Source organism: Triticum urartu, chromosome 7 (genome assembly GCF_003073215.2).
Source record: "Triticum urartu cultivar G1812 chromosome 7, Tu2.1, whole genome shotgun sequence".
In the NCBI taxonomy this organism is placed as follows: Eukaryota; Viridiplantae; Streptophyta; class Magnoliopsida; order Poales; family Poaceae; genus Triticum; species Triticum urartu.
In genome coordinates this window covers 654,064,914-654,087,134 of record NC_053028.1, presented here as the reverse complement: position 1 = coordinate 654,087,134, position 22,221 = coordinate 654,064,914, and the positions used below count along the sequence as shown (strand labels likewise).

Genomic DNA, 22,221 nt, shown 5'->3' with positions numbered 1-22,221 from the left:
GACACCTGCTCTGCAATGAGAGCGATGAAGGAGGAGCTGTGTCAAGCCGGGGATATCGTGGCTAGGAAGCCCTTTATGCTGCGGATGAAGTTTGGAGATCCTCGGTACGCCCCTTTGGACCGGCTGTGGAGTTCTGCGGACGCATATCTGGACTTAGCGGCGAGTGCTGCCGATGCGGCCGAATACTTCCGAGATCAAAAAGATCGTGAAGTGGAAAAGCTGTTTTGGTCACAATTTAACGTTCCAGAGCATCCGCTTCCATTGACTGATCGTTAGGCCGAATGGGCCGAGCTGAATAGATTGTCCGGACTCGCCATGAGGTCTGTTGTGGATCATCTGTGGCCGGAAAGGCCAAAGCCGAATAGTTATTTTAGTTTGGTGCAACAGTTCCTTGGTGCGGTGCTGCACATCAATGCGATGAAGAGGTCGGCGTGCGTAGAGGGTGCGCGGATGGCCCTTGCCCGTGTGAATACATACTGGGCGGAGATGGAGGCCACCGCCATTGCAGCCAAGATTCGGACGAGAGCCAAGTACCTGCTGAGCACTACTTTTGAGAAGTTCTTGAGGGCGCTCGTTCGATAGAAGCGTAGTGCTCGAAGAATATTATGTTCTAATGACATGTATTCCCATTGAAAAACAATGTTTTATTGATTTTATCAAGGCTGTTTTTATACTTTTGCCCGAAAGTACTATGATGCCTCCTGTGCGGCCGTTTATGTATGTATGTATATAACCTGAAAGATGGCAGTCGTCGGCTTCAGCCCCCACGCGTATAATGCGGGGGTGCTCGCAGAAGATGCATGCTCACACTTGATCCAACGTCTTGGTCCATTAAGGAGGTGATAGCATAGCGAACTAGGCAATCGGACTATAATGCTTTAACACTTTCACTTAGCCAGAGGAGTTTGAAAGTGGGGCTACTATATAGCCCCTGGTGGCTCCGCGCTCATCCAAATTCGGGGTGCATACATGCCTAGCCGGGAAACGACCCTTCGTTAAGGCGGAGGAATCCCGAAGATTCCGCTAGATCATCGAGTGGTTGACCAGTCTCATGCTATATCACGACAGTCAGTTTTCGGCTTTCTGTACTGAGGTGCTCGTCTGGATGAACCAGGGCACACTCGCAGTATTTCTCCTGGTGCTGCCCTAGCCGATAGAGAGGAACGTAAGGCGGCGAAACACAGGAGCTGGGCAAACCCAACATTTGACCAAAGACATGATTCGGAGCTGATGCATATAAGGCCAAACTCGCGACGCCGAACACTCCCTAAGGTATTCGGTCTTTATGATGTAAACCGGGCTAAACAGTGCCCTTTGTAATAAGCCCCTGGTGTCCAGGTACGTGCAATATTCTGACGTGGCCACATGCCAATACGTCAGCATCCTTCTCAGTTGTACTGAGAATCCGGGGGATGTGTATCAACAAGAGACAGTAAAAAAGGTTTACGCAGGGTCTTAATCTAAAAGGAATCCTTGGAACGGGTCCCTGCTGCACTTCTGCGCCTGTGTCTCCGTTGTGCCGTATCCTGGACGGGTGTAGCACGATGGTCATCTGAAAAAGAGAGGAACTTAGTTGAAAAGTTATCGTGCAAAAGGTAGGTAAGGTTATACTAAATAAACCATGTATAGTTCCAGATGAGTAAAGTTGAGCCTAATTGTCACTTGTTCACACATGTTGAGCCCCTTGTATTGTTGTAGTATCAATTATATATAGCTACACCGGACTCGTCTAACCGTGTCCCTGGTCTTAACGACCTGTCAGATGCTCTAGTTGGTGAGGCCGTCTAGTGTGCGGCTGCCAAGGCAGCCGCACGGTCTTCCGCGCGCAAGGAGCGCTCAACCTTTCCATTTACTGTAATGATGCCACATGGATCGGGCATCTTAAGCATGAGAGAAGCGTAATGCGGTATTGCGTTAAAGCGAGAGAAAGCTTCGCATCCGAGTAGTGCTTGATAGCCACTTTGGAACGGAGCGATGTGGAAGGTTAACTTTTCGCTGCGGAAGTTATCGGGAAAGCCGAATATAACCTCTAGTAGCAGGGAGCCTGTACAATGGGCTTCTCGGCCTGGCGTTACTCCTTTAAAGGTAGTATTGCTGTGGCTGATTTTTGTTGGGTCTATCCCCATTTTGCGGACTGTTTCCTGATATATCAGGTTTAAACTACTGCCGCCATCCATCAGGACTCGTGTGAAGTGGTATCCGTCAATTATCGGGTCTAACACCAAGGCAGCCCATCTTGCATGTCGGATACTTGCCGAGTAATCCCGATGGTCAAAGGTGATCGGTTTGGACGACCAGTGGCAGAACTCCGCGGTGATAGTCCCTGGGGCATGTGTCTCTAGGAGTGCCGCTTTGTTTCTCCCCTTCATCACGTGTAACACGTTTACTATTTTGACTTCTGGTGGGAATTTATTCTGTTCCCCAGTGCTTTGCTTGCGAGGCTCGTCGTCGTCTTCGCTTGGTGTATCCTGCCCCTTGTGTTCGGCGTTGAGTTTGCCGGACTGCTTGAAGACCCAACATTCTCTATGGGTATGATTTGCAGGTTTAACGGGGGTGCTGTGGATCTGACATAGTTTGTCCAAAATCTTATTCAGGCTGGACAGTTCGTCTCTGTTGCCTTTGGAGGGCAGCTTTTGCTGACCTGGCCGAGAGCTTCTGAATCCGGCGTTTACCGCCATGCTCTTCAGGCTGTCTTCTTTATTCCGACACTTGTTTTTGCTGCGTCGTGGCTTCCCGTTTCCGTCCCTGACTTCGGATGTACTTGGGTCGCTGGTGCTACATCGGGCTAACCAGCTGTCCTCGCCCGCGCAAAAGCGGGTCATGAGTCTTGTTAATGCTGCCATTGTTCTCGGCTTTTCTTGGCCGAGGTGTCTGGTGAGCCATTCATCTCGAACGCTATGCTTGAAAGCTGCTAAGGCTTCGGTGTCCGGACAGTCGACTATTTGGTTCTTTTTAGTGAGAAACCTATTCCAAAGCTTTCGGGCTGACTCTCCGGGCTGTTGAGTTATATGACTTAAATCGTCTGCATCCGGTGGTCGGACATAGTTCCCTTGAAAATTTGCCCAAAAAGCGTCTTCGAGCTCTTCCCAGCTTCCAATGGAGTTTTCGGGGAGGCTTTTAAGCCAGTGCTGAGCTGGCCCTTTGAGCTTGAGGGGTAAGTACTTGATGGCGTGGAGATCGTCTCCTCGAGCCATGTGGATATGGAGGATGTAGTCCTCAATCCAGACCACAGGGTTTGTCGTTCCGTCGTACGCCTCTATGTTTACGGGTTTGAATCCCTCTGGAAATTCATTGTCCAGCACCTCATCGGTGAAACATAGGGGGTGTGCGGCACCCCTGTATTTGGGTGTACCGTGGTGTTCGGATTTTTGTTGTGTTGCATTGTGTGCTAGAGCGCGCTTGCTTGGCCCATAGATGGATCTGGTTGCGCCATCCTTTTGATGCGAGCCCTCACGTGGATCGCGTACTGGCTTGTGTGCAGCGTCGTTTGCCGCTCTATGTTGGCCACGAGGTCATCTATCCGACCGGATGGCTGTTTTGTTTTTTGATTGCGGGGGGTCTAAGGCCTCCTCATCGAATACAGGTAGCAGCTTTCGCTTCGGGTAGCTCTTTGTGTGGCGACTACCGCCGTACTTTGCTGCAGTGTTGAGTACTTCACTCCATCTAATTCTGAGTGTGTCTTGTGCAGCCCTGAGCCTTTGCTTCTGCTTTTTCAGACTCCTCGCAGTGGCAACAAGCCTTTGATGGTTATTCTGTTGCTCCGGGTGCCTGTCCGGTGTGATGTCATCCGGACTGTTATCTTCGCCGGAGTCGGGTTGTTCGGTTTGATTCTCCGTGTTGCCGTGGTCGGACGGTGGTTCAATGCCGTGTTTGTCGTCCGCTGGCTCACTGTTGGTGCGAACGACACCTATGGGATCACAAGAATCCCTACTACGGTTAGCGGGGCACGGGGTCGTGGGAAGAGCGGATCTAACAGGTAGCGCACGGTTTGTTTATCTAGGTTCGGGCTGCGAGGATGCGTAAAACCCTACTCCTACTTTGGTGGACTGTATATCTGTGTTCTTGAGCTAGCTATGGGGCGTGAGGTGCTCCAAAAAGCCGAATCCCTCCCCTGGTCGCCTCGGGCCTCCTTTTATAGAAAAAGGGGTTGCCACAGTGGCACACAGGAGGTGGAAAGGGTACAGTGATGCGAGGTTATCCCTCGCATTACATGACAAGGCGCATTTAATGCGTCTTGCTTAGGTGTCCTTGCTTTATCGGGGATGGGGGAGAGGTCTGTCTTGTCCGTCGCCGCTCCTTCTTGTGTCGACACGCGCCCTGGCCAGCGATGCCTGAGATGCCACGTAGGTAGGCAGGCAGCTGAGGTGGCGCAGTGGCGGGTCTTCATGAAGATATACATGCCGCCATGCAGGTGCCTGCCCAGCTGGTTGGGTCGGCTGCTGCATGCATGCGGTGGTGGAGGTTTAGTCGGCGTGGGCCTGATGGTGGCCCTGCGGGTGCCCTCGATAAGGGCCTTGCCGGGGGCCCCGGCAAGGGTCTTGCCGAGGCGCCTGCTGTCATCCCCGGCAAGGCGCTTGCCGGGGGCCTTGTGGTCTTCCTCGGCTGGGATCCCGCCAAGGGTTATCGTCTCCTTAGTGCGTATCTGATCTTGAATGTCTTCACGAAGATCTGCATGCCGCCACGGGGATGTCTCCCGAATCCTTGCCCTTTGGGGGCAGTGGACTCAAGGGTGACTTTCTCCATAGGCGTGGGACGAGTCGCCGCGGCAAGTGTCTTGCCGGGGCTGCTAGAACTGTCTCCCGGCAAGGATCTTGCTGGGGGAGTCCGCTTCGTCCCCTTTGCTCTTTGTGGTCTTGGCCTTGGCATCGTTCTAGTTCTCTTGAGCTTCAGTCTTACCCTGGCTCACCTCCCTTGCCTTGCTTGGTGTGGTGGTGTCCGCGGCTCCGACTGCCCGTGCACAGTTATAGGGGTACAAAAAGTGTACCCCTCTGTTTGTACACCGACACTCACCCTGCTCTATCGCTGGGTCTATATGATCGTTGTTTCTGCCGAGGCGGGATTTGGAGCGGCGCTTACGCTGCCGCTTTGACTGCTTCTCGAGGGAACGATCCTTCGCTGCGTCCTTCCGTTCCTCGTTGTCATTTTCTTTGGGTGTGTCCACCATGTATACATCATATGATGAAGTGGGCGTCCAGTGCCCTGTGGGCAGTGGCTCCTATTCGTCTCCTACATCGTCGTCCATACCGTCGATGTCTTCAGAGTCGAAGGCGAGCATGTCGGTCAAATCGCCGACAGTGGCTACTAAGTGGGTGGTGTGTGGGCGGTGAATTCTTCGTCGTCCGCATCCCGATCTGGTCGGCCATAGTTCGTCTAGGACTTTCCTGACAAGGAGAGAGACCTTAATGAGTTCAGTATGTCGCCAAAGGGCGAGTGCTGAAGGATATCCGTGGAGGTGAACTCCATGATCGGTGCGCAGTTGGATTCGATAGGCGCGGGCGTAGGCGGTTCGGAGTCCATGGCCGGGGAAGAATCCGGCAGTTCGGCGTCAGGGCTCCCGTGAAGGGTAAGGTCGATACTCGGCTCGATCGCCGCTGAGAATGCGGCCTTCGTGGCGGGGTCTATACACCCGTCCATGGATGGCGCAATTGGCTCTGAATTGAGGGTCGGAGTAGTTGCCGGTGCGGTCTCCTGAACACTGTCCGATGGTAGAGCTAAATCATGCTCATCATGACCGTGCAGCCCACTCGGCAGGGGCTCGAATCCGTCGAAGATCAAGTCTCTGCGGATGTCGGCCATGTAGTGTAAGCTTCCAAACCTGACCTGGTGGCCAGGGGCGTAACTCTCGATCTGCTCCAGATGGCCAAGCGAGTTGGCCTGCAGTGTGGAGCCGCCGGATACAAAGATCTGTCTGAGGAGAAAAGTCTCACCCCGGACTGCATCGCTATCGATGATTGAAGGAGCCATCCAGCCTAACGATGACGACACAGAGGAACTCTCAATGAAAGCACCAATGTCAGTGTCAAAACCGGCGGATCTCGGGTAGGGGGTCCCGAACTGTGCGTCTAGGCGGATGGTCACAGGAGGCGGGGGACACGATGTTTACCCAGATTCGGGCCCTCTTGATGGACGTAATACCCTACGTCCTGCTTGATTGTTCTTGATAATATGAGTAGTACAAGAGTTGATCTACCAGGAGATCGAAGAGGCTAAACCCTAGAAGCTATCCTATGGTATGATTGTTGTTCTTGGTCCTACGGACTAAACCCTCTGGTTTATATAGACACCAGAGGGGGATAGGGTTACACAGAGTCGGTTACAAGGAAGGAGATCTACATATCCATACTGCCAAGCTTGCCTTCCACGCCAAGGAGAGTCCCATCCGGACACCGGACGAAGTTTTCAATCTTGTATCTTCATAGTCCAACAGTCCGGCCAAAGGATATAGTCCGGCTGTCCGGATACCCCCTAATCCAGGACTCCCTCAGGGACGCCTGCTTATCGATACATATTCAGTCAGCCTCTTATAATTAAGGATTGATCCCCTGTCCAGTTCTCCTCGCTGAACACCGGACAACGTCTCAGGGGCTATGAACTATACGGGGTTTTTCTCTTTCTTACCTCGAAACCTGTTAATAGGCTCCTGCAGGCTTCATTCAGTCCACCCTTGGCGGGCTGAACCTTCTTGATCACCGCACCCATAAGGATACGGTGCTTTTCCACGACGGAGGCGCTTCGTAGCGCCCCCATCTGGTCATCTGGCGCTCCTGGATGGACAGGAGCCACCGGTGGAGGCGACACACCCCCTCCTTCAAAGGGGGCTGCTCGCCCGACTCCGTAGCCATATTGGTCTTCGGAATCGTATTCAGCTGAGGGCCGAACTAGATACGGCCCTCTTTGCCAGTCTCCATGGGGATTGGCTCCCCTATGTGTCCGGCAGTGGTGGTCCCGCCTTGTGGCGCCTCCCGGACAATGTCCTGGGCTCCTTCCTTCAGAGCGGTCCTCCAGGATAACACTTTGGTGTCGTCCCTGGCCCCGGTGGAGTAAGCAGGCGGTGGTGACATGCTCACCATCTCCGACGAAGACAACAAACCTCCAGATGAGGATCGCTGGATAGGGTCACGGGCCGGACTGCAATAGTGTGGATTAACCATGTTAGAATAATAAAAAGAAAGGATTGGATGTGCGCATAAATAAGCCATGTCACTTACGATGCGGCCTGAGGCCTAGCATGGGGGCGACGTTCCGGACTACTGTCCATGTCCCACACGGTGTTGACTGCTGGGGCCCCCTTCCCCTTTTTGGGCGCTTTCGCCTCCAGATGTGCCGAGGCCACCCTCTTTTTCTTCTTCTCCTCGGGAGCAGGGTTGTTTTTGTCGGCGTTCTGGGAACGGGGGTCCCCAGACTTGCCTACCTACGGCCTGCGGCGTGGCTCAAAGGGGGCCCAACACGGCCCATGTTCATCAACACAAGACTCAAGACCCTCGCGAGGGGCCAAGCCTCGCGGGGCGGACGACACGGAGCTTCCTCAGGCACGGCCTCGTTAGGCTGGCTCGCGAGGAGGCGGAGAGATCAAGGCAGGGTACCTCGCGAGGTGCCCGTGACGCAAGCCATGACGACTCAGGGCGCCAGGCGGGTGCCAGCCCGCGCAGCATCCTCCTTTCCTCTTTGGTGCAAAGGGGGCAAGCGCAGCCGCAGAGTACCGAGGCATTAGGCAAAGGTTGCCATTTCGGTGCAACGAGACCAAGACCAGGAGGACTACAAGACGGAGGTCACCATGGAGCCCAAGACGGCGTCACCACCAGAGCTTTGTGCAGGCGAAGACTGCTTTTGTCAGGATAGTTGATACTTGCTGTCCCCCTTCAAATTAGCCCGCCATTGTTGGCTCCCTTCCCGCTCGATATTTGGGAAGAGGACCAGGGCCTCTATAAATAGGACCAGCCGCCCACAGAGCAAGGGGTTCGTTCGGGTGGCCGGCAAGTAAGAGTAAGGCAGTGAGAGAGAGAGAGAAAGGTGGCTGAACTCCTCCCAGCAGTTCATCACCCCAGCCAAGAACAGACCCTCGCGAGGCTGTTCTTCCTTGTATTGTTCATCATCATCAGCCCCAAGAGGCAATCCACCCACCACACACTGGAGTAGGGTATTACACCACAATGGTGGCCCGAACCAGTATAAATCTTGTGTCTCTTGTGCAGTTCTTTCAGTAGTCTAGATCTTTGCGAGATGGAGAGGTAGAAGGCGTAATCTCCGCGCGCACCCTAGTGTTCAAACCTTAAGGGTCTACCGAAATCCGAAATCCGACAGTTTTCCTCCTCCTCCTCTTCTTGCGCATCATTGTCCTCAGGGACAGAGGAATGGGCCTCGTCGTCTTCGGACGTCGCATCCAAAGCGCCCTTGTGATGAGGGCCACTCTTGGCCCCCTTGGCCTTCTTCTTTGCCTTCTTCTTCGGCGCCGTATATGGCACCGGCATCAGCATCTTCGCGAGGTGCGGGATGACTGGTTCTTCAGGCAACGGAGCCGGACACTGGATCCGCTTCGCCCTCTCCACTAGTCCTGAGGGAGCAATACTAAGATCTCAGACATCATCCTCAAAACATTTAAGTTGGGAATACGTCAAAAGTAACATACATCGCTGGCGGGGCGGTTAAAGTTGTGACCACGGTCTGAGTCTGTGGCCGGTGGCTTCTCATTGCCCTTGAAGAGCAACTTCCAGGCCCCTTTGTGAGAAGTATCGAAGAGCCTTTTCAGGGTCTGGTGCTTCTTCGAATTGAACTCCCATAAAGGGCGGCTTCGGCGCTGGCACGGAAGAATCCCGCGGACTAGCATCACCTGGATAACATCAACGAGCTTGACGTCCTTGGTCACCATGCTTTGAACGCGTGTCTGCAGCGCTATCAGCTCGTCAGGTGAACACCAGTCCGGACTCTTCTCAACCCAGGAGGTGAGTCGCATGGGAGCACTGGAGCGGAATTCGGCAGCTGCGGCCTAGGTGGTGCCGCGAGGTTCTATGATGTAGAACCACTACTTCTGCCATTCCTTTACTGTCTCCACAAAGGTGCCTTTGGGCCAGGAGATGTTGGATAGCTTGCTCACCATGGCCCCTCCGCACTCCGCGTGCTGGCCATCCACCACCTTTGGCTTCACGAAGATTTTGAGCCACAACCTGAAGTGGGGATGGATGCGGAGGAAGGCCTCGCACACGACGATAAACGCCGATATGTTGAGGACGGAATTCGGGGACAGATCATGGAAATCTATCCCGTAATAGTACATCAGCCTGCGGACGAAAGGGTGGAGTGGAAACCCTAGCCCGCGGAAGAAATGGGGGATGAATACTACCCTCTCTGTGGTCTCCGGCGTGGGGACGAGTTGTCCCTCGACTGGCAGAAGATGGGAGATATCCTTCGCCAAATATCCGGCCGCCCAGAGCTTAGTAATGTCCTCCTCCTTGACAGAGGAGACCATCCACTTGCCCTGACCACCAGATCCGGACATGGTTGCTTGAGTGGAAAGGAGATGAGAACTTGGGCACTGGAGCTTGAGATCGGAAAGACGGAGACAGAGCGTGAGGAGAGGAAGAGGGAATCCTTATCCCCTTATAAAGGCAGCAAATATTAAACGCCTCCTCACTCGCCTTAGGATTTGCCTGTTCCCTAGGGCTGTATAAACGGCACAGTTGATTTACCCATGCACGCATTGATGAGAATCCCGCAATAAGGGGGCACGATCTTTGTTTCGACAAGACGTGCCAATAGCAACCGCGTCTCGAAGCATGGAATGGCAGAAGATAAACGGTTTGAAATTATAACCGGACAGACGTGATGTCGTGCTGGAGAAGAGCTATCAACAGATTAGATTCGTGCAAATATTATATTCTCTCTACAGTTGTGTATGGTGTGCGTAACAGGTCAGGAGACTATCATTGCATCCAAAGACTATCTTGGATTTCGGAGAAAGGGGAACCCGCCTTGCAATTCCGAAGACAATCTGCATGCCGGACTCCTCATCATTGAAAGCCAGGTTCAGGGGCTACTAAGGGAGTCTTGGACTAAGGGGTCCTCGGGCATCCGGCCTGTTATCCATGGGTCGGACTGAAGGGCTGTGAAGACATGAAGGCCGAAGACTGCACCGTGTCCGGATTGGACTCTACTTGGCTTGGAAGGCAAGCTTGGCGACCGAAGGTTCCTTCTTATGTAACTGACTCCATGTAAACCCTAGATCCCCTCGGTGTCTATATAAACCGAAGGGGATAGTCCGGAAAGGACATCACATATACTCATTACCATACCCACATAGGCTAGGCCTCTAGGGTTTAGCCATTACGATCTCGTCGTAGATCAACTCTTGTAATACTCATATTCATCAAGATCAATCAAGCAGGACATAGGGTATTACCTCCATAGAGAGGGCCCGAACCTGGGTAAACACCGTTTCCCCCGTCTCCTGTTACCATCGATTCTAGACGCACAGTTCGGGACCCCCTACCCGAGATCTGCCGGTTTTGACACCGACACTGAGTGCTTCTACTGCAAAGGAACTGGTCACTGGAAGCGGAACTGCCCCAAGTATTTGGCGGAGAAGAAGGATGGCAAAGTGAAAGGTATATTTGATATACATGTTATTGATGTGTACCTTACAAATGCTCGAAGTAGTGCCTGCGTATTTGATACTGGTTCAGTTGCTAACATTTGCAACTCGAAACAGGGGCTACAGATTAAGCGAAGATTGGCTAAGGAAGAGGTGACGATGCGCGTGGGAAATGGTTCCAAAGTCGATGTGATCGCTGTCGGCATGCTACCTCTACATCTACCTTCGGGATTAGTTTTAGACCTAAATAATTGTTATTTGGTGCCAGCGTTGAGCATGAACATTATATGTGGATCTTGTTTGATGCGAGACGGTTATTCATTTAAATCAGATAATAATGGTTGTTCTATTTATATGAGTAATATATTTTATGGTCATGCACCCTTGATGAGTGGTCTATTTTTACTAAATCTTGATAGTAGTGATACACATGTTCATAGTATTGAAGCCAAAAGATGTAGAGTTGATAATGATAGTGCAACTTATTTATGACACTGGCATTTAGGTCATATTGGTGTAAAGCACATGAAGAAAGTCCATTCTGATGGACTTCTGTAATCACTTGATTATGAATCACTTGGTACTTGCGAACCATGCCTCATGGGCTAGATGACTTAAACTTCGTTCTCCGGAACAATGGAGCAAGCAACAGAGTTATTGGAAATCATACATGCTGATGTATGTGGTCCCATGAACATTGAAGCTCACGGCGAATATCGTTATTTTCTCACCTTCACAGATGATTTGAGCAGATATGGGTATATCTATTTAATGAAACATAAGTCTGAAACATTTGAAAAGTTCAAAGAATTTCAGAGTGAAGTGGAAAATCATTGTAACAAGAAAATCAAGTTTCTATGATCTGATCGTGGAGGTGAATATTTGAGTTATGAGTTTGGACTTCATTTGAAACAATGCGGAATAGTCTTGCAACTCACGCCACCTGGAACACCACAGCGTAATGGTGTGTCTGAACATCGTAATCGTACTTTACTAGATATGGTGCGATCTATGATGTCTCTCATTGATTTACCGCTATCATTTTGGGGTTATGCTTTAGAGACAGTTGCATTCACATTAAATAGGGCACCATCTAAATCCGTTGAGACGACACCTTATGAACTGTGGTTTGGCAAGAAACCCAAGTTATCATTTCTTAAAGTTTGGGGCTGCGATGCTTATGTTAAGAAGCTTCAACCTGATAAGCTCGAACCCAAATTGGAGAAATGTGTCTTCATAGGATACCCAAAGGAGACTGTTGGTACACCTTCTATCACGGATCCGAAGGCAATATTTGTTGCTAAGAATGGATCCTTTCTAGAGAAGGAGTTTCTCTCAAAAGAAGTGAGTGGGAGGAAAGTAGAACTTGACGAGGTAATTGTACCTTCTTCCTTATTGGAAAGTAGTTCATCACTGAAATCAGTTCCAGTGATTCCTACACCAGTAAGTGAGGAAGCTAATGATGATGATCCTGAAACTTCTGATCAAGTTACTACCGAACCTCATAAGTCAACCAGAGTAAGATCTGCACCAGAGTGGTACGGTAATCCTGTTCTAGAAGTCATGTTACTACACCATGACGAACCTACGAACTATGAGGAAGTGATGATGAGCCCAGCTTCCGCAAAATGGCTTGAGGCCATGAAATCTGAGATGGGATCCATGTATGAGAACAAAGTGTGGACTTTGGTTGAGTTGCCCGATGATCGGCAGGCCATAGAGAATAAATGGATCTTCAAGAAGAAGACTGATGGTGACGGTAATGTCACTGTCTACAAAGCTCGACTTGTTGCAAAAGGTTTTGGACAAGTTCAAGGTGTTGACTACAATGAGACCTTCTCACCCGCAGCGATGCTTAAGTCCATCCGAATCATGTTAGCAATTGCCGCATTGTATGATTATGAAATTTGGCAAATGGATGTCAAAACTGCATTCCTTAATGGATACCTTAAAGAAGAGTTGTATATGATGCAACCAGAAGGTTTTGTCGACCCAAAAGGTGTTAACAAAGTGTGCAAGCTCCAGCGATCCATTTATTGACTGGTGCAAGCCTCTGGAGTTGGAATATACGCTTTGATAGTGTGATCAAAGCATATGGTTTTATACAGACTTTTGGAGAAGTCTGTATTTACAAGAAAGTGAGTGGGAGCTCCGTAGCATTTCTGATATTATATGTAGATGACATATTGTTGATCGGAAATGATAGTGAATTTCTGAATAGCATAAAAGGATACTTGAATATGAAGTTTTCAATGAAAGACCTTGGTGAAGATGCTTATATATTGGGCATCAAGATCTATAGAGATAGATCAAGACGATTGATTGGACTTTCACAAAGCACATACCTTGATAAAGTTTTGAAGAAGTTCAAAATGGATCAGGCAAAGAAAGGGTTCTTGCCTGTATTACAAGGTGTGAAGTTGAGTCAGACTCAATGCCCGACCACTAAAGAAGATAGAGAGAAAATGAAAGGTGTTCCCTATGCTTCAGCCATAGGCTCTATCATGTATGCAATGCTATGTACCAGACCTGATGTGTGCCTTGCGATAAGTTTAGCAAGGAGGTACCAAAGTAATCCAGGAGTGGATCACTAGACAGCGGTCAAGAACATCCTGAAATACCTGAAAAGGACTAAGTATATGTTTCTCGTATATGGAGGTGACAAAGAGCTCGTCGTAAATGGTTATGTCGATGCAAGCTTTTACACTAATCCGGATGATTCTAAGTCACAAACCAGATACGTGTTTTTATTAAGTGGTGGAGCTATAAGTTGGTGCAGTTCCAAGCAGAGCGTCATGGCGGGATCTACGTGTGAAGCGGAATACATAGCTGCTTCGGAAGCAGCAAATGAAGGTGTCTGGATGAAGGAGTTCATATTCGATCTAGGTGTCATACCTAGTGCATCGGGTCCAATGTAAATCTTTTGTGACAATACTGATGCAATTGCCTTGGTAAAGGAATCCAGATTTCACAAGAGAACCAAGCACATCAAGAGACACTTCAATTCCATCCGCAATCAAGTCATTCCATGCATGATCAAGTCAAGGAGGGAGACATAGAGATTTGCAAGATACATACGGATCTGAATGTTGCAGAACTGTTGACTAAGCCTCTCTCACGAGTAAAACATGATCAGCACCAAGACTCCATGGGTGTTAGAATCATTACAACATAATCTAGATTACTGACTCTAGTGCAAGTGGGAGACTGAAGGAAATATGCCCTAGAGGCAATAATAAAGTTGTTATTTATATTTCCTTATATCATGATAAATGTTTATTATTCATGCTAGAATTGTATATTAACCGAAAACTTAGTACATGTGTGAATAGATAGACAAACAGAGTGTCACTAGTTTGCCTCTACTTGACTAGCTCGTTGAATCAATGATTGTTATGTTTTCTAATCATAGACATGAGTGGTCATTTGATTAACGGGATCACATCATCATAGAATGACGTGATTGACTTGACCCATCCGTTAGCTTAGCACGATGATCGTTTAGTTTGTTGCTATTGCTTTCTCCATAACTATACATGTTCCTATGACTATGAGATCATGCAACTCCCAAATACTGGAGGAACACTTTGTGTGCTACCAAACGTCACAACGTAACTGGGTGATTATAAAGGTGCTCTACAGGTGTCTCCGATGGTGTTTGTTGAGTTGGCGTGGATCAAGATTAGGATTTGTCACTCCGATTGTCGGAGAGGTATCACTACAAGAAATATGTCAACTTGCGACCATCACTATTGGTCGCTGAAAGGTCATTGTTTTTCATTTGCGACCTTTTTGTGACCAAAAACAGATGGTCAAAAGCTGGCGTTTGTAAACTGAAATTAACAACCTTTTTCTGAAATAGGAAAGGTTGTTGGTTCAACGACCAATTTTTTGGTCATTGGTTGTCTGCCTAGGCCACATCAGATCCAACATGGCAAGCTGACGTGGCAAAATTGCGACCAATTGAATTGGTCGTTGATAAGAATCATCCTGGTCCAATTCATTGTCTATATGGGCCAAGCCCATTAATTCAGCCAATTTAATATATTTTTCTATTAGGTTTGGTCAGCCACATGGGCCAATCCCAACAATTTGGCCTTTTTATTTTCTGGGCCGTGGCCTTTTTGCGAACCATTTCATTAAGCCTATTTTTCTGGTTTTTTAGAAATACACAATGTTCCGATCCACTATAGTTTGGGCAATAGCCTTTTTAGAGCCCAGGTATTATTTTGTCAAGTAGAACATTTGGCCTTTTTCATTCACAGATTTCAATTTACACACTTGAACAGCAAAAAATAATAAATCTCTCATTTAAATGATTAAATACATTAATCATGCAGTCAAATACTCACAAGAGCACATACACGTTTGCACACCCAACAAGTGCACAAACAATCAAAAACAGATACACAAGCACCAAAACTTGGTGGCAACATCAACTAAAACTATGGCGCGCATCTCCAAGCTTCTTCTGATCTTCTGTCACAGCAACAGCAGTCTCGACGACATTAGATCCTGATCTAGATAAGCTATTAGTGAAATACGCTGGAAGTAAATAATATTCTTTCAAGAGGCTAAAATTTGTAGATACATGCCCAAATGCCCCAGTTCAGTAAACACTAAGCATGGCATAACAAAACTTCCAACAACTTGAATGCAACAGATTAACCTGATGTTGTTCTACAATAGTAATCTATACATACCTGCATGGTACATTGGTACAAAGTTTAGGTAATGAAATGAACATCACTATAACACTCACCTCAAGAAAATTCCTAGTCTACTACCATGACCATCCATTCAACTAACAATACTAGTAAGTGCATAGATACTAACATCACAAGGCATGAGACAATTATGACAATTTTGGCAAGTTGGAGAAATCATTTAATCAGTTTTGGTATACTTAGGTTATGAGCCAAAATAGACCAAGCAAAAAAGCAGTAACTGGTGATGCATGAGCTGAATATGGTACATAATTGAGCATATTATTAACTTTAAGATTTAGGCCTTCCAACTTTACTGGTCATACATACATATACAAAATTGAGCATGAATCATTGGTCTTAGTTGTATATGAGACTAGTTGGGTTGTGTATTCTAAGCTCCATGCAGGTTACAGAAGAAACTAAAGATGAACCATATATAACAGACTAAAAAATCAAATAGAAACCCAAAAATTAAATACGAGTATAACAGGGAGGATTACAACAGGTTCAATTCAATCAATTTCCAAAGCATTGAATCAGTAGCATAAGCATGCAGCAACAACATAAGCATTTAATCAACAACAGCGTCAGCCTAAGCATTAAATCAGCAGCAGCAACACAAGCAGCACCACCACCAGCACAAGTGCACACCTATTCAAGCTAGTAGCAGCCTACCAGGCTAGCAGCAGAAGCATTCAAACAACTGGAGGAGCACAATACAACAGCAAATGCATTGAAAGAGCAGCATGCTTGGACTGTCACATGTCATATCTTATAAACTTAGGCAAGTGTTCTCAGGTTATCCTTAACATCATGCACTAACTTGGGTAATTAGCACCAAACAATACATATCAATACAAGGCTAGGCAAGATAATAAAGACTTGGGAAAAGATAGCAGAGTTAGAAAAAAATGATACGTGCCCTTAAAGAGAGGGCAATGTCAAGTGCGGCCACAGACATAGGCATTAGCCGCACTCATGACCCCTTAGCCGCACCCACGACCCCTGGACACTTTCACAACCGAAGAGGAGGTGCCTTGCATACGGTCTCCTTCGAGTCTACGAGAGAAAGAACGAGGTGAAGGTTAGTACGCATCAAGGATGTTGTTGTTCTAGGTCAACCTAAGTCAAGGGCATAAGAGATTTTAGTCAACAAAATTTAACATGTGAACATCTTGCAACTATCATCATTTATAAAAAAATACAAAACAAATATGCAAATAGCTGTAGCTCATACTTATATTATATCAAGCAATAGCATTTAGCATATTCCAATATGTACTCAACATATTCCAATAAGACAAAAATGCACACACATGGATTTGCAGTTAGACTATGCCTCTCTCTCACTCATTTGCAAGAAATGTTCTCTCCCTCTCTCTACTGATTGCCATCAACACAATTCTGTAGAGTTGTAAACTGATTTTTGAGAGAATAGATAGTCAATTTGTGTGCTGATTGGACCTAGTTTTAAAGAAACAAAAAGGATTGGCAGCATAGGGAGAGGGAGATGGAGATGGACATGCTACCTGCTGCTGCGGTGGTGCATCATGGTGGCCTGCTTGAGCTCCTCCTCCTAATGCTGCTCACTAACCTGCATGACAAACAAGGCCATAGGTGAGCTACAGCAAAGGCATTTCCTGATGATTTACTGAGTTCATGGCCACCTACAGAAATATTAGAGGGACATGATAAGGAGCTGTAAAATACAAAGAGACGCCTAGACCTATACCGAATAGTAATACATATATTCAGGAATATGAAGTTCACCAATTGTTCCAAAAAACACGGAAAAATACTTGTTGATGTTTCAAGTGCAGCAGAATATATGCAAGTCCCAAGCATCCAGATGACTATTGTAGTCGATTGATTGCACTAAATGTATACAACACCAAACACTACTTGACAATTGAGGTAATTAAACATGAAAGAACTTATTACATATGGTTTTCTTCATCCAACGTTATAACATGTTACTGCTATGCTATTGTGATTAAAAGAGTAAGATTTCATCAAGCCTATGTCATGCATAACAGGAACATATTATAAAATACAGAATATTAGTTCGGTTACTCAGTTCCAAGAATATCAGGGCCACCCAGCTAGCTAAGTTCGACATTGCTTGGTTGGAGAAGCATTACATTTACGTGGTGGTGGCTGGGTGACAATCATGGCTGCTAGCTCATGCTGCCAGTGTGCGTGCACATCTCCCCGTTGGAACCAACCCAACCCAAACGAAACAACAGTAGAAACCACACATGTACCAGTAAACTTCAGTATGAAACAGTTTCTTGCCGAAAGAAACTACCAAAGCATTTCCAAGAATCTCGAAGAAACCGCCTCAAGTCGATTCAGCCACTTCACAATGAGGTTGTTGTCGCCTACTTGCTGGTCTCGAGGTCGCCGTCGCCGCTCACCACTGGCAGTCTCCGGCCACTCTCCGTTGCCACTTGTGCCACCCATGCGCTCACTGGTCGCTGGTTGCGCCTTCCGCTCCCTGCTCGTGGATTGGCGTTTGTTTTTTTAGCAATTTTTCTGCTATAATCCAAAGTTATGGACATGCTTTATTGGTACGAGGAAAGCAGGATCAATGTATATCATAACTTGCTGTACTTTCTGTATCAAGGAATGAAATTATGTGGTTTGGAAGCATTTTTTGAAATGTGCAGTGTTCATGATTCAACTGGCTTCCAGAATAGGATAAATTAATCAGATTTAACAATTGCTTTCAGATTCTACTTACTCTCTACTGAATAACTGGAAATTACTACTCCAATAAGTCACAAATCCCTAACTCCATCTAGAAGTTGGACACTGACTCTCAGTTATACTGATTCAGTCATAGCTTATATTCAGCTACCTTCAGAAATCAAATCATCATCCAAACGCAAATTGTGTGGCACAGATTCCATGTACCATGTATAGATACGGATCCAGGCGGCAACTAGTGCCCGCACGACGCAACCCTCTCTTCTGCTTCGGCAACCTGCGAATTCCAAACAAAGAGTCAGCCAACAAATTTCAGAACATCTTCAGAGATGATAGTTGGATTAGCGGAAGTGTCCTACTCACCAGCGCAGAGCCTTGCTGGTTACAGCATTGTCGCCGACGGCAACGCGAATGGCCATCTCCATGGCCGGCGCCGTCTTGGACCGCGAGAGCCACTTCATGATCGAGTCCGCTCTCCGCACCAGACTCTCACAGCTGCCGCTCGCGAGCGGAGGTCAGTGGCATCTCCTCGATGTGGCCATGGACCGGGAGGACACGGCTCCCATGATGGTGCTCCCCTCGCAGGCCACCATGCTGCCCCTCTCACTTCCTCCCCCTCCTCGCAGTTGCTGATCTTGATCCAAATTCCCTTCCGCCTCTTCGCTGGCTCGCCCTGGAACAACTTCCTGGTCGCCTGCGCCAACACCTAGAGCCAACGACCAGAACCATCGATCAGCGCATCGCCGTAGAAGACGGACACGATGTACAAACCACGAACTAGCAGGCGAGGAGGTTGGTTACCTTGGGGTCGATGCTACGGAGGGAGGAGATGACGGCAAGCATGCGGAGGGGATCGATGGAGAGAAGCAGGAGCCCAGGTTGTGCGTGCGAGGGCAGCAGAGGGGCTCGCTGGTGGCTCACCGAGGGAGAGATCCAGGAGGGGATGGGGAGGGAGGTGGCGGCGCAATCTGGAAGGCGAGGAGGAGGGGGATGGTGGCGCGCGGGCGCTGGCGGCGGGATCGGCTGAATCGGGGACGGGAGGTAGGTGGCGGCTGCGGGGAGTGCATCTGAATCGGGGGAGAGAGGGGATAGGAGTGGAGTTAGGGTTTGGGTGCGGCGACGATAGAGGGGACGAGGGAGGAGGGGTTTGGGCTGCGGGTGGGGGTATATCTTTTTTATTTATTTTTTCTATACATGGATGGATGGATGGGCGCCATGCAATCGATCCGTGGAATGAGTTCTGATTGGTTCAGAAAATCACCGATTTAAAATAGTTTTTAAGTATTGAAAATAGAGGGATTTCGTGAAGCAGCTATCAAAAATATTTTCTAGAAGGGCATCACACAAATTTTCACGAGAGTTAGACCACATTTTATGGATAAGGACCAATTTGTATGCATTTTTTATCTTTTTAGCTATTTTTAATCATTTTCCGAGTGCCCAAAATAAGTTTTTTGTGATGGACCTACCATGTATTTGCTGCAAAATTGTACCAAATCAATTTTCTAAAATATTAGACCATATTTAACGAACAATTGACCAAATGGATGGTTCTCAAAAGTTTTTATACACCTCTCATGAAAAAGACAAATTTCCGTCGAATTAGTAGGAAGCGGGTCAAATTTGAACTGCAGCTACCTCATAGTTTGCTCTTTATTTTTTCCAAAAATCATTTATAGGTACATAAGTATCTATTTAATCAGAGAAACATCAAAAGTTTTCCAAGATTCAACCACTAGCTAGGAACGGTGAAGCCCGCCGTTTTGACTGCATTTTGAACCGAGCATAAAAAATTCAAAAAAAAACAAAAAATTGGAAAACCTTCGCATTGTGTCATTATATGTGACCAAGTTGCCAGGAAAAATAATAAACTTGTAATATGACAATTTTTTTTAAAAAAAATGTTCTTAGAAATGAACTATCATGCGTGAAGATTCATGGCTTTCAAGCCAAATGATCAATCTTATGGCCACATTCATGGTATAGTTTGTTCAAATGATCTCATATTGTGCACAAGGGTAAATCTTGGAATTCCAAACAATGTTGCCTAAGGAAGTTTTCATTTTCTTTGCACAGAAATTTCATTTTCCATTTTTGAGTGCCCGAAATGAGTTTTTTGGTGAAGGACCTACCATATATTTGTTGCAAAATTGGACCAAATAAATTTTCTAAAATACTATGCCATATTTAATGCACAATTGACCAAATGGTTGGTTGTCAAAAGTTTTTATACACCTCTCGTGAAAAAGACAAATTTTCGCCGATTCAGAAGGAAGCGGGTCAAATTTGAACTGTAGCTGCCTCATAGTTTGCTCTTTATTTTTTACGAAAATCATTTATAGGTACATAAGTATATATTTAATCAAAGAAACATCAAAAGTTTTCCAAGATTGAACCACTAGCCAGGAACGGTCAAGCCCGCCATTTTGACCGCATTTTGAACCGGGCATAAAAATTCAAAAAAAAAATTGGAAAACCTTCGCATTGTGTGATTATATGTGACGAAGTTGCCAAGAAAAATAATAAAATTGCAATATGGCAATTTTTTTAGAAAAATTGTTCTTAGAAATGAGCTATCATGAGTGAAGATTCATGGCTTCAAGCCAAATGATCAATCTTATGGCCACATTCATGGCATAGTTTGTTCAAATGATCTCATATTGTGGACAAGGGTGCATCTTGGAATTCCAAACAATGTTGCCTAAGAGAGTTTTCATTTTCTTTGCATGGAAATTTCATTTTCCATTTTTTGAGTGCCCGAAATGAGATTTTTGTGTGAAGGACCTACAATATATTTGTTGCAAAATTGGACCAAATCAATTTTCTAAAATACTAGGCCATATTTAATGCACAATTGACCAAATGGTTGGTTGTCAAGATTTTTCATATACCTCTTGTGAAAAAGACAAATTTTCGCCGATTCAGTGGGAAGCGGGTCAAATTTGAACTGCAGCTACCTTATAGTTTGCTCTTTATTTTTTCCAAAAATCATTTATAGGTACATAAATATCTATTTAATCAGAGAAACATCAAAAGTTTTCCAAGATTCAACCACTAGCTAGGAACGTTCAAGCCTGCCGTTTTGACTGGGCATAAAAAATTCAAAAAAAATAAAAAATTGGAAAACCTTCGCATTGTGTCATTATATGTGGCCAAGTTGCCAGGAAAAATAATAAACTTGTAATACAGTAATTATTTTTAAAAAGTGTTCTCGGAAATGAGCGATCATGCATGCGTGAAGATTCATGACTTTCAAGCCAAATGATCAATCTGATGGCCACATTCATGGCATAGTTTGTTCAAATGATCTCATATTGTTCACAGGGGTACATCTTGGAATTCCAATCAATGTTGCCTAAGGAAGTGTTCATTTTCTTTGCACGGAAATTTCATTTCCCATTTTTTGAGTGTCCGAAATGAGTTTTTTTGTGTGAAGGACCTACCATATGTTGTTGCAAAAATGGACCAAATTAATTTTCTAAAATACTAGGCTATATTTAATGCACAGTTGACCAAATGGTTGGTTGTCAAAAGTTTTTATACACCTCTCGTGAAAAAGACAAATTAACGCCGATTCAGGAGGAAGCGGGTCAAATTTGAACTGCATCTGCCTCATAGTTTGCTCTTTATTTTTTCCAAAAATCATTTATAGGTACATAAGTATCTAATTAATCCGAGAAACATCAAATGTTTTCCAAGATTCAACCACTAGCTAGGAACGGTCAAGCCCGCTGTTTTGACCGCATTTTGAAACGGGCATAAAAAATTCATGGTATAGTTTGTTCAAATGATCTCATATAATGCACAAGGGTGCATCTTGCAATGCCGAACAATGTTTCCTCAGGGAGTTTTTATTTTCTTTGGACAAAAAAATCAATTTTCCATTTTTCAGTGCCCAAAATGAGTTTTTTTTGAAGAACCTACCATATATTTGTTGCAAAACTGGACCAAATAAAATTTCTAAAATACTAGGCCATATTTAATGGACAATTGACCAAATGGTTGGGTGTAAATTTTTTTGATCCACCTCTCGTGAAAAAGACAAATTACCGCATATTCATTTTCCATTTTTCGAGTTCCCAAAGTGAGTCTTTTGTGAAGAACCTAACAAATATTTTTTGTAAAAAAACTTCTTCATTTTTCAAGAATATTAGACCACATTTTACTAACAACTTTGTGTACACTACAAAATATTTTTATAGATATTAATAGGTTTTT

The 22,221-nt window shown here is 46.2% G+C and overlaps 1 long non-coding RNA gene across 3 annotated transcripts; it reads right to left on the bottom strand.

Annotated features, from left to right (window-relative positions):
- Positions 1–14,866: 14,866 nt before the first annotated feature.
- Positions 14,867–19,130, bottom strand: LOC125523284. Of its 3 annotated transcripts, none has more exons than XR_007290159.1 (6): positions 18,805–19,130; positions 18,367–18,709; positions 18,155–18,280; positions 17,603–17,829; positions 16,824–16,888; positions 14,867–16,353 (listed from the first exon to the last, which is right to left on the bottom strand). It is a non-coding gene; the product is annotated as an uncharacterized LOC125523284 (long non-coding RNA). The 3 variants fall into 3 exon arrangements; XR_007290157.1 differs by having other exon boundaries at positions 17,603–17,791; XR_007290158.1 differs by having other exon boundaries at positions 17,603–17,791; positions 18,211–18,280.
- Positions 19,131–22,221: the final 3,091 nt, after the last annotated feature.